Below are 13,787 nucleotides of genomic sequence, written 5' to 3'. Positions count from 1 at the left end.
ACTTGAAAGAAATAAAAACGTAATTTTTACCTAGAGAAAAATGGAGGATTAATTCATTAATTACGAATATTTTTGGAAAAAATATTCATCTTTGTATCAGTTTTTCAGAAAATTATGTATGCGGTTAGTGAGTAATTTTTATTTTAAATTAAGAAATTGAGGGGGAAAAAAGACTTGTTTGTTCGTTAAATTATAGTTTTTGTTATGATTTTCATTATGAAAAATTCTTTTGAAATATTTTCTGAATGATATTATTCAATTTTTGAAAATTTTTCTTTGTGAGTCTTATTTTGGTAACACTGGGCGGCAATGAAATTACGTACAACATGAAAAGATACAATTCCGAATGATTTTGACCCGCTGAACACGAATATCACGAAAACATTTTTCTTTCGACTCTTGTTTTTGAGATATTACCCTTTTAAATGTCACAAAGTGCTTCAAGAGCGTTATTATTGGATGGAAATTGATAAGGAACAATAGACTAAAGTTGCCACAGAAAATGGTCAACTTCGAAGCTGTCTGGCTACTGTTGGAAAATTTTAAGAGATGCTCCTTATGTGCAGTAAGAAACGCAATGCAAAACGAACTACGTGTCAGACGCCGATAAATGAACTATTATCATGTAATGTATTTGCGTTTCTATGTAATTTTGTTGGTTTGTATGTATATTAATATTGTAATTCTATACAGGGTGACTTTATAATTCCCTTTGCCGAATTTTACTGGTGAACCGTTATAACCGAAGAGTCATATTTCCAATTAGAAAAATTATCCAAATAACGTGTCGAACGCACATACGTCATTTATGTTGCAAAGGGTTGTATAGTTATTAAATATAAAAATTAACTTGTAATAGAAACACCCTCCTAATAACCAAATTAAAAAGTTGTTGCCTTGTCTCTCCTACCTTGCAGTTCACGTTTCTTAGTGCAATATTCGCTGAAATATTTGAATTCAGAAATCGAAAAAAAGTTGGGAAAGGGCAGCGGAAACGAGTGAAGGAAGCTTTGTTCTTTATCAACTTTTCACCGGTACTTGAATTCGAATATCCCAGTGGATATTGTTCTTAGAAACGTGGAATTGTTTCGTTGGCTTCAGGAAAGACAGGGCAACAACTTTTCATTCAGGATTTTGAGAACAGTGTGTCCGTATAAAAAGTTAATTTTTATACTTTAATTACCATGCAACCCCTTGCAATATAAATGACGTATCTGAGTTCTACAAGTTATTTGGTTACTTCTTCTAACTGGAAGTATAGCTCTATGATCAATGGTTCGCCTGTAAAATGCGGCAAAGGAAGTTATTAAATCACATTGTATATTGGTGAAGTTTCTTTATATTTGTGTTGTTTTTTCTGTGTATTTATTTTGTTTTCTAAGTACTTATGTTGTGTCTGAATTTGTATTGGGTGTTATTATATATGTATTAAATATGTTTCAGAGAAAACCGTAGCCAATCTTTTTTTATGGTCAAATTCGTATTCAACATACCAAATTACATAGGAAATGACTATTTTTGTTAAATTTGTTGTTCAGTGTAATTGTTATTCCACCGCTGTGGTGGTCGAGTGGTCATAGTGACGGACTAGCATCGCGGGGGCCCGGGTTCGAGCCCTACCGTCGCCACAGTGGTGGTCGGCTGAAGTTGGTTTTCTGTGGTTCCCAACTTCGAGGCGCAAATGCGAGCCGATCTCCCCGTTAAAAAGTCTCGCCACAGAGAGCAACAGACCTACAAACAGTACAAATATTCAGTCACGACACATCACTCACTTCACTTCTGAGATATAGATGGCAGCACTGAAAAATCATACACAACACTAGATACGCACTCAGACTGTTAGGTACACACAATTACACTTCCGGCACAACTCACTAGGTAGAAAATTGCCTATGGCGATAGACCTGAGTTGTGCTCGGTTAAAAAAAAAAAAAAAAAATTTTTATTCCGCAACGAAGAACTTGTACAGACTAACATTCGTAATGAGCACATGTACTGCTTTAGAAAGCCGGTGACAGAAGTTATGAATTACTTATTAGGTGAGAAAGTGCTATATTTTTATAATAAAAGTTCAAGTTTCTAGCGTAACGAAAATTTCACTCGAATTTCATAAACAGAATTATTTATTGTTAAATATTGGGACTAAAAGATAAGGACTTGAGAAAGATTCTAAATTCCGAATACTAACAAGAGGAATTTAGATTTTATGCAATATTTTATTACAGATATGTAAAGCATTTTGGTTCTCAAATACCGTTTCCACATCAACATTATAAACACGGAAATATGAATATGCGAAAAATGTTTACGATCTTTGGATGAAAGTGTTTGGTTTCTGGAAAATATATCTTTATTCGACAATCTCATCTGAATTCAATTTCAAACATTACAATTTTGCTACTTTATTCAGTTTTTAGATTGAACAGTTTTTTCAAACTTAAAAGTGATTACCATACGATAAAAATTATACTGGACATAAATATAGAATAATAAAATGAATCATTACGTACTTCTCTTACGTATATGAAATATGACATATTTATTTCGAATGTCTTTTCGATGTCTGATTTCGCAATTTTTTGTTTGTTTTATTTACGTGACATTTTCTTCGCATAATTTCGTCGAATGATTTGTTTTTCGTTGCTTTTTCATTGTTTTGTTTTTTTACATTTTGAATATAAAATCTGTTCATTGTTACGATTTCTTCTAACATCGCGCGATTGCTCAAGTGATATTCAGATGAAAATGTCGCAGTCCTTGTTACGATCAATCAAAACAAAACTGGAAATTTCTGCTGCGAGAGAAATATCCGAAGTAATTTCCTTCTCGGGGACACATACAAAAGTTACTCGAATTGCAAGGATGTTTTTGTTTGCTATAAAAAATAAAAACCTAAAAACGAGATTAAATTCTTTCATTCCATCCACAAAACTTTCGTTTCAAGCTCTCTTTTCTTTCTCTTGTAGAATCTTCTTAGTAGTTTTCTTAGAAAAATGTACAGTTTGTTTCCTGAACATCAATCTTTGACAAAATAATCACATTCATCAAATAGAACAAAAAAAAAGCCATTAAGTGAAGAACAACAAAATGAGTCTACAATGAAATCCCTCTTTTGTGGACACTCCCGTGATCGGAAAGTTCGCCGTAAGTGAGTGGTGACCGTTCCTATTGCCATAGTCGAAATATTATTGTTAATTATTAAAAATATGTTTTAATTTAAAAATAAAGGCAATAATTACGTATAAGAGTCATAAAACAGTTATACAATTCAGGATATACGTATTTACATGTACAGTGGAACCTCGATATTTCGGCACTCTAAGAACAATGATAAACATGTCTACTTAAGCGGATGTCAAGTTAGCGAGATTTCATTTGTTCTCATCCTCACAATTTTTAAACTTCATTTATGCCATGTGCATGCTCTTATATATAGTTGAACACAATTCCATTTCATCATCATATATATTATTAAAGAATACATCTACAGTTTTTTATGAAAAGTTTCCTAATAATGCCGAACTATGGTAAAAAAAGCATTAGAGTATCCAAGTATTTGTTATCTCCTAATGAGCAGTGGGATCGCTGAAAATTAGGAAAACTTTCACTTTTATTAGCTTAAAAATTTTGACCTAGAGTATTCAACACTTTCTCAAGCTCAAAAATTTCAGATAACACCCTCACTTATCTGTGACTTTCGTAGTCCACAGCTCGAGTTTTCAAAAAAATAGAAAGTTACCCTACCCTCAAGGTATGAAAAAGAACTTTCAACCAGAAAACGACAAAAAACAATAAAATGAAGAATTGTAAAAAGGGAGGAGGGGGGGGGGCTAATTAATTATGGGTTTAGACATCATGTGTTGAGTTAGAGAGGTTTTTCCCCATTAAATTTAGTATTATACCAACCATGAAAATAATAGACGTTGAGTTATCCGCATGTCGAGATATCGAGATTCTACTGTGTATATCAGGAGCTTATTTTCAAACGGAAACAATTCCACTTTTTTCCGAAATGCACTTGTTAACGGATTATGAACTTTTCGGATAAGCTCTGTCAGATTATGCAAACGGGAATATTTTTGGTAAAACTTACAATTTAAAGTTAGTCGTTTCTATCAAAAAGGAACAATCCACCTTTTTCATACACTTGGGTATTTTTTATTTCTCGATAACGGACACTCATGGGACTGAAAATTTTGTCCGCTAACGAGGGGTGTGCGTTAATGAATATTAAGAAACATCGAGTCCCGTCAATGTAGTTCGAAACTGTGTCCATCACTGGAGCTGTCCACTAGTGGGTGTGTCTGTTATGGGAGGTTCCACTGTAAAATGATCGTATTTCTTATGTCAATGACGAGAGGGCAGTGACGGTACCTTCTTGGGCTAGAAAAACATTCTGGAATCAACAGGTAACGTGAAAATTTCCAATTTTTTAGACTTGAACAGCTCAAATTTTAATCAAAAGGTAACATTTCTACTATATAATTTTCTTTCAAAACGGAACATTTCCAAAATCTCCTGGGAGTGTTGTCAAATGTGAATGACTCTTTTGAAAGTTCATCAAGAAAAATAGTATTTTAATATTCTTCTACCATTCCTACATGCTACCTGGTTGAGCTATTTTCTACTTTTATAAAGCTTTTTTACTTCTACTGTAAATTTACAAAATTAGAAAAATTTTCCCTTTTAAAAATAAACTCCTGATGTATTCATTGGTTTGTGTGTGATTTTCACTTTTCGCTTCAAAAGTTATCAAAATTGTAGGTCTGTTCGTTAAAAATCATGATTCGAGGACAGTTTAATCGTTAGCAATACGTCTCTATAGATATGCACATCGAATTTGTGCAGTGATCACTTCCCTAAATATATAATAATTACTAACCTTGAGTATCTTAAGTTATGCTCATTTCTGCTCGACTAAGATTAAATAAGACTTGAATAATCGCACACAGCAAAGCTGTTTCTGTCATAAATTTTCTCCTCTTACCTCCAAAATGTTAACCTGCGTATCAATTAATTCTGCCAATTACCCGCAGTTTAAGTAAGCATAGAGAAATACGGGGATTACATAAAGCCAACTCCTTTCATAATGACTCCCATGTTATTTCAGTCGGCCCATCGCTTTCGGACAAGAATATTCCAGAAAAGATGACCCCGAAGGGTTCCGTGGCGTATTGCTACGTCCACGGGCAGCCATTTATTTTGATTCACTCTCGTAGGCGTTGTATCTTGACCATTTATCCAGAAATCACCTGGCCTGCAAAGGCCATAAATTTGGCGAGGAGCGTTATTTCTCTAGAGAGCTATCTTCAGACAAGAATTCGTTGCCTGCATTTAAACGCCTTGTTAACTCGAATGCATCGAGTGAGTGAAGACATCCCTTTAACGAAAACTGAATCTGTGCTCAGTGAATTCGATTATCTGAATTCTGAAAATCACATTATGTTGTCGTTTCGCCGTTCCGCCAAGTCCTAACGCCATCCTCTCACGGGAATCCAAAGTATCGGTGAAATTAGTTTTAAAGAGAATTTCATTCAGATGAATAAAAGGGTTGCAAATTCTATTTCAATACCAGAATAGAAATTTCAGCTCTTCTTGTCAAAATTTTAGTCTGCCTTGCTCGTGTCCATAAACACGTAAAATGTACGCCCCCATAAAAATGTGCATGAATTCGAACAGGCTCCTTTATTTAATTTAAGGCAGGCTGCAAAGTTGGAATGTTGTTACTTTTGCATTAAGGCAAAGAATAGATGCACATCTCAAGCGAGTAACAATTTCATTCCTTTTATCATATTGCAGTCGTGCAAACGAAAAAAATTATTTACAGGAAAGCAAAATAGAATTTATGCAACGCTTTTTGTTTCTTCCGGTCACATTTAATATAGGTATGTATTGTACATATGTAACGCAGTGAGAGGGAAAAACAATTATTACTTTTGTCCAGAATAAAAAAAGGTATTAATTAATTTACCAGAGCGTATAGAGTGGCTATTTTTTTCATTATATATTATGAACAGGAAAGAATAAAACAACAAAATTCTTTGCATTTCACACTTGGACCGGAAAATGGTTTTCGTATCTGAATATCTAAACTGAATACAATTTGTAATTACTTTTTTTCATGATTTCGTGGTTTCTACTTTAGTTACATCATAAAACTACACGGTGAACGTAGCCCCAGAAGCTATTCTTTATTCGTTTTTAGCTTCAGATACTTGAGGCAATACGTGTATAGTTTTGTTCAACTTTTCTTATGTTCGAAAAAATTCCACAAACTACATTGTTGATATTTTTTTTAATATTTTCGTAGATAAAAGTTATTTTGTTCTTCCCACAAGCCTTAAATGATATGCGAAGTTGGGTTCAGCTTTTGTTATTCTGAAAGTCTTGATTCCACTGTCACTATTTTTTCACTAATTATGCCACGGCTCAGATAATTTACCAATGCAATTGATGTTGTCACGATGAATTTTAAATATGGCAAATACGCAATTAGTCAAAGAATAATTAGATAATTATTATCACACACTGAAAAAAAAAATAATCAATCAAATTTCATTGATATCTTGTGTTCTCCATGCATTCCATACACACAACACACGTGCGTACTCATATTGTCATATAATGCTTACCGAAATGAAGGTGCTAAACGAGATGGCATGGGTGGTCCCTAGTTTCATATATTTCCCCAACACAATATTTATATTTGCTATAGTTTTATCTGATCCACCCAGAGTGAGTGAACTCAACCCAATGAGACAGTTGCTGGCTTCTAGCCCAGAAACATTAACAACACTAACCAATCTTATTTACTCACATCCAAGGTGTTAATTGAGACGACACTCTCCGGAGGATTTATATTATACAATGAAAACTCCTATGCATTTTATATATATGACGCGTATAATATAATAATGAGATGAGGCCCTCTAATTACTTCTAACAAAATAGTACATTCATTCTTTTAACGAAACCCTGGAGAGCATATTCCAACAATTCCCCATCTGTTATCACCGCAAAAGTCTGTAAATCGCTACAGTACTGAATGTTCGGTGAAATATATTGCTACACTTTTTTGTATGTTTGTATATTTTTGTTTGTATGTATATTTTTCTATACATGGCAGCACAATTTACTGGCGAACCGTTGATCCTAAACGCATGCTTTCAATTAGAAAAAGTATCCAAATAACATGTAGGTCTCAGATACGCCATTCATATTGCAAGAAGTTGTATAGTTTTCAAAATAGAAAATCAACTTTTTATACGGACATCTTGTGCTGAAAAAAAATTTCAAAAAAAGAAATTTCACTTTTAGAAGTGAATACTTTTATATTCGACGAAGATATGTGAATTCAAAAACAAGTAAAAATTGAAGAAAACAGCATAAGATGGGGGAAAGCAATTTCAATTACTTTATATCCCCCCCCCCCTTGATATTTCCATTTTTTGAATTGAAATATCTCAGCGAATATTGCACTTATAAATGTAGTATTTTGTTGTTGGCCTCAGAATACACCAGGCAACAACTTGCGCACAGGCTGTGAATATAAAAAGTTAGTTTTTATTTCAATAACTATACAATTCCTTGAAATATAAATGACGTATCTGACGTCCCCATGCTATTTGAACACTTTTTCTAATTGGAAGTATGTCTCTACGATCAACTGTTCGCCAGTAAATCGTTGTGCCAGCCGTTTGCTATATGTTTTTTTTTCTTTCTCTTTTGGTTTATCAATAAAGTATTCCAGACTCTGGTACGAAGCTGGGCTGAGAGAAATGTCGGCAACGGGATAAGTCCGGCGGCAGAGTCCTGGCGTTCATTCGTTCCGTAGAATCTTTGTATAATGATTTTTTTAAATAAATTTATAAGAAATTTAAAAAAATAAAACGACAGATAAGGTTATATTTATATATTGGTTAATTTGAATATCTACAGTTGGAAGAAAAATGATGGAATATATTGTAAAAGAAAATATTTTAAAAACAAATTATAATACCGATGAAGCATCCAAGATAGAAATAATGCTCGTAAATATAAATAGCGTAGCGACAAAAACCGAATGTGAAATTGCCCATTCAGCAGCACAGTTCCGTGGAATCTCGAGAAATGTAATACGCCGAAAACGATAAAATAAATTTTATTTCAACAATATTTATATCTTTTATCTATACATATGATATAAATTTCGGTTCGAATATCATTTATTATTTCAAAATATATTATTCTACATTTTTTTTTCAAGTGTTCTCCCATATAAAATAATATAAATATTTCTTTGAAATATTTTTAACATTTATGAATCGTATATAATCTTTTCTATTTTGCTCATAAAAGTGTTGTCTAATAAAGGCATTGCATGCCCACAAAGGAAAACAACATAATTATTTTGTTTATTAAAAATCCCATGTTTCTTTTTTGTTAACACGCAACTAAAATATCTTTTTATTCGGTTTTTCTATTTCTTCAATGAAATATAATGTGGTACTATTTTGTTTTATCAATTTACGTTAACGGTTTTTTTTGTGAATGCTTCCGAATATTAGTTCATTTTTTACTTGGAACTATCGTTTATTTAAGATTTGAAAAATGGATTTCAAAAAGATTTTTTTAAACTGAAAATGAATGTTTTTTATTGGAATTTAGAGATGCCATTCTGATTGATGAATTGGAACTTTAAAGAGCGTGATGCCGAGTAGAAAAGTTTCAGTAATGAGAAAAAACTATAATATATTTTTGAGAGGATTTTTTTTGATTATGACAAAGTTTATTTCTTAAAAAAAACCGATATGAATTGATTTTTCTTCTTTTTTTTTTTCGTTTTTTCTATTTCCTTTATAATTTAAAAGATCCTTTTTAGGCCTTTGGAGTATCTATTGTTAGTTTATCGAAATACAATCTATTTCAAGAATGGTTTGTAACATCAAAATTTTCATTGTCTGTTTCTGTATTTCCGACACAATTTTCATCAGATTTCGATGAAATTTCAATTAAATAATTACACTTCGATGAATCTATATATATGATCATGTTGGTTATTTTTGAAATCTCAAAGAATAATTTAAAGCATTCCTAAAAATTTCAAAAATAAATAAATAAATAATGTAATATCATGACACAGAATTCAACAATAATTATCTGTAAAACTCTTTAAACAAAAAATATTACTTACCTTAACTTGATCAAAATTATTAGTGACATTTTAGTGTTAAAATAGGTCATCAGAACAGGAAAATGGCACCATTCTTCTTCTAAACTTTGATCAGGTATGCACGCATAGATTTCAAATATTACATTACGAACAAATTACTTTGAAATCATAAAAGTACTTACATTATGCTTGAAGGCCAAGTAAGCATGTAGCAAAGACTCACCTGTTTTCTTTTTAGATTTCGTGAACATTTTTGTTTGAAAAGACTTGCAAATCGTGATTGAGAATATGATATTTTTACATAAAATTGATTTGAGTTCAGCATTCCTCAAAGCCCTTCAAATTATAAACTTAACGCATAATTTTGCTACCGCAATCATCATAAATTTCATTTTTGAATGTGAATAAATTAAGATTAAATTAACAAAATATTGAATATGAATAAATTAAGATAAGCAGGGATATATTGAACAAACATTGATTTTCAGCAATTTATGTTTTTTTCAAATAAATACGTAATTAGATTGTATGTACGACTATGTGAATCAAAATATTTTGAAAATATGAAATCACACACAATTCATTGAAAAAAAACACTAAAAATAAGTATTAATCGTTCTATTAAAAACGAAACAATAATGTCAATAAGACAATTAAAAAACAGTATTCGCTATAAAGCTTCGTTGAAAATGTTTTTGTACAAAAATTTTAAAACTTTTAAAAAATGCATTTTATATTCTGAATATTTACGGATCTTTGAGCATTTTCAACTAAAAATATTTAGATTTTCTTGAAGATAAGGCTCAACAAGTCATGTATCGAAAATACTTGATAGGCGTTTAATACACAGTTAGAAAGAACTTTTTACTCTAATTTTGGTAGAAATTTGAAATTTAATGTTAGCATACCAGATGCAACAATTTTTAATATAAACTGAATCTATAAACACGTATTTATAATGAATTAAATTACAATAGCACGTTAACAATTTGAAAGTTAAGAAGGTTACCATTTACAGTATTTATACCCTTTTGCTTAAAACATATATAAATGCATTTTTCATTCATTTAAATACTTTAAAAATGTCATATATCTTATTTTGATCGAATTTAAAATATAAAAAGAGACTGGGATTTAAAATTTATAAAATATTTTTTTAAATAAGTATTACTAATTGATAATTAAGTATTGGTCATTAATAATTCAGTATTATTTATTGATAATTAATTAATTACTAACCTAATTGTAGTTAATGATATAATGTTTTGCACTGATTTCAGTGTTTACAGCAAGTAATATTTTTGCATAAATTTTCCAATTGATTTCATATCAGAAAACTCAAAAATAAAAATTGTTAGCCATGCAATTGAAATCATAAAAAAAATTTATGTGAAGTGGAAAAATACTGGAAAACAATTCTGAAACTATTGAAGTATGTAAGATTGAAAGTAAAAAATATATATATATATATAGCACAGTCATTCTTAAACAAATATATTTGACATGCATCGAGAACAAAAAATGGGAACAATATTTTGATCATGTTATTGCAATAGAAGTTTTCGATACTTGAAAAAAGTACTTAATCATTTGCTGCAATGTTAATACGCATGCATTTGTATAATTGGTTACAGAATTAGAGAGTACGAATTTTCATTGAAAAATGTTTCCTTTTTCATATAAAAATAGTAAACACCACATATTAGAACATTCCACAAAAAATAGATAAAAAAATCATTTATTTATTAATTTTTATCTTTCGCACGATATTGGCTTGAGACAGTAAAAGTATATTCATGTCACAAGTATTTTTTATATAAGTTATATATTTAGCATTTCAATGTGAAAATTCCACCACAATTAATCTTACCATATAATTATGAAAATTTGTATCATTTGAAGATAGTTGTTAAATATTAAAACAAAAAATTGTCGAAAAACAATCGTATATGATATTGTGATGAAATACGATATTTTATAAGAAAAGAAAATTGAGAAATATAAATAAGAGAAAACTTTTACATCATTTATTTGAAGAAGTAGAAAGAGAGAAAAGGAAACCAATATTACTCACGTGTTCGGTGAGAACATCACGAATCAGAGTAGGAAACTTATCCTGCACGGAAAGAGTTTAAAGCGCATCTTTGGCGCACACGCGCTGCTTCCAGAAAAAGGAGGGCCTTTGCCTTTGCCGTCTGACAGATTTCGTAGGTAAGAAGCAACTGGAACCACACCGTCTGTTGGACCAACCAAATAGCTCTCGCAACCAAGACAACATCGATTGGCACCCGCTCACTTCCCTGCTACTGCTACTCCTTTAGATGTTGGTGCCGCTGTTGATGCCCCATCATGAGGATTTTAGCCGAAACCCGACGCCAAGCTCAACACTACTAAGTATATGCGAAACGAAAGTAATACTTTTTGTTTGATTTTCTTCCACAATAAAAATAAAAAAGTCAGATTTTTAAGATTACGAAAACATTTTACACAAGACAGTATAGCGTTCGAAATCACTGGTGTTCCGCTGGTCCGAGACTAGTGATTAAGCAATCTGATCACCAAGAAAAGAATTGTGGTGATCCGCGGAATCAGTAGCGGAAAACATCGCCAGTCAGTTTGACACCTGAAAATGTCTTAGTTTTTTGCTGAATATGTTAAAAAAATCACGCGCATTTATATGAAGACATTTTGTTTTAATTATTTCGTAATCAATGTTGCTGTTTGAATCTTAGCAAAAAAAAAAAAAACTATTCAGTTTATTATAATTTCTTAGTAGCAAATATCTTTGCAAAATGTTTTCTGAAAATGTAATTTAAACAGGAATGCCTCTTCAAACCTCCACATGTGTTTACGATAAAGCTACAGAATCAACAGCGGTAGCTTTATAAGATTTTCCTACAGTTTTAATTGTTACTTATGGCTTTTAGCATTATTTACGTTGTATATCACTCTTCCTAATGACAATATATTTAGGAAAATGAATTATTATTAGTCAGAATGTATTGATTTTTCGTTTAGCGGACCACTCATGATGTCTGTGGACCAGTAGGTTCTCGTATTCACTGGTCCGTGGGACAAGTGACTTTTATTTTTCAATTCTAACGCTGCATTTTTTGGGGCCCATAGATTATCAAAAACACATTTACACTGAAACACGAATAAACAAGCTTCCGTGAACTTTTAATGTTTCAAAATATTGGTCATTTCTTTTGGCGTAAATTACATTTAACTTTTTTCATCTTCATTTCAGTTTGCCATTCACAAGTTAACCGAGTTATAACAAGTTAAATCGAGCAGTAATACATAATTAGTTCATAAAATTAAGAAATATGGTGTCCATTGGATAAAATACAGGGTGGGCAAAAAGTCCGTAGAAACTTTAAAAATTCATTTCTCCGATTTAACTTCATTTATTTTGCAGAATTCTTTGGCTATAAGGAATTTGGAGTTACATCGAATCACGATTTTACACGAGTTAAGTCTAGAAATGGAAGATTTGTTCACTGAAAATTTCTGGCGCTAAGTGGGATTGGCGCAACATCGGCTGGCGCTATAACGGGGTTCAGCTGTATTTCTTTAACCCTTTATTCGACAACCCTTCAATCAACATAATTTTTTTGAGCCTTTAGTTCTCACGTAAAGGGATTGTATATTGTGAGTTCATTTTCATCGTTGCTCATGCTCATCATTCGCATTGATGCATCTAAGCAACTCTTGAACATTGAATTTTTACTTGTGCGTTATTCAGAAAGTTTCTAACATCACTAGCAGAATGGCTCAAAGGTACACGCCTCCTATTTGTTGGCAAGCCAAACAATGCCTAGTATTTTTTATTGCCTTTTGAAGGAGAAATATTGCGGTGCATTTTTCAATAATGATAGAAAAGTGAGTTGGCGAACAATAAATAACATTTTTATACTTGTCTAATCTATGTATATCATATAAATACCAAGTGTTTCCTAAAAGACAACATCCGAAATGAATAAATACATAGTAGAAATCATTATAGGCCTACAACTTGTAAAATGTCATATATTTTTATCCCTTCAAGCGGCGATGCCGAGATATATACACTCATGTCCATAAATTAAGGATAATTCAGAATCACACGGAAATCGAAATCTAAAGTAAAAATTTCACCTGTAGAATTATCACACACATCTGCAAGAACGATATGCAAATTTCAGGAAGCCACCAGATGATGCCGATAGTACGTCACAATGACGAGAGTGTAAGAGGGGGGTATATAAGGAATGGTGGCAAAGAAGTAAAATTGTTCACAAGAGTTCTGTAAGGCGCTCAGTGCCATAAGCGAATAGTTATGACACAGAGGACGCATGTGGATGATTTTTTACGTGGTAGAATTATCGCCCGCCTGGAATGTGGGCATACTCAGATGGAAGTATCCGAGGAACTTGGAATTGCCCAAAGTGTCATCCCTAGGCTTTGGCAACGATTCCAAGATAACGGAAATGTCAGTAGACGTTACAGTACAGGTCGCCCCCGAGTTACAACGCCGAATGAAGACCGGTATTTGGCAGTAACTGCCAAAAGAAGCAGACGGAGCACAGCATCCGACCTGTCTCGTCAGCTATCTGCAGCCACGGGTACCACAGTTTCAAGGCAAACCGTGTAC

The 13,787-nt window shown here is 32.1% G+C and overlaps 1 protein-coding gene across 1 annotated transcript in view; it reads right to left on the bottom strand.

Annotated features, from left to right (window-relative positions):
• LOC149079951 (uncharacterized) overlaps positions 1-11,398 on the bottom strand; it is a 101,519-nt gene extending 90,121 nt beyond the window's left edge. The window contains exon 1 of the mRNA XM_089238849.1: positions 11,226-11,398. The gene's annotated coding sequence lies outside the window, so the exon portion shown is untranslated. The remainder of the gene's footprint in view (positions 1-11,225) is intronic.
• Between the last annotated feature and the right edge of the window lie 2,389 nt (positions 11,399-13,787).

Source organism: Pholcus phalangioides, unplaced genomic scaffold, assembly GCF_987345545.1.
Source record: "Pholcus phalangioides strain wild (caught in Gottingen) unplaced genomic scaffold, Ppha-v1.0 ptg000011l_1, whole genome shotgun sequence".
Taxonomy (NCBI): Eukaryota; Metazoa; Arthropoda; class Arachnida; order Araneae; family Pholcidae; genus Pholcus; species Pholcus phalangioides.
Note: the sequence above shows the minus strand (reverse complement) of the source record. Positions and strands in the feature narration are given on the sequence as shown.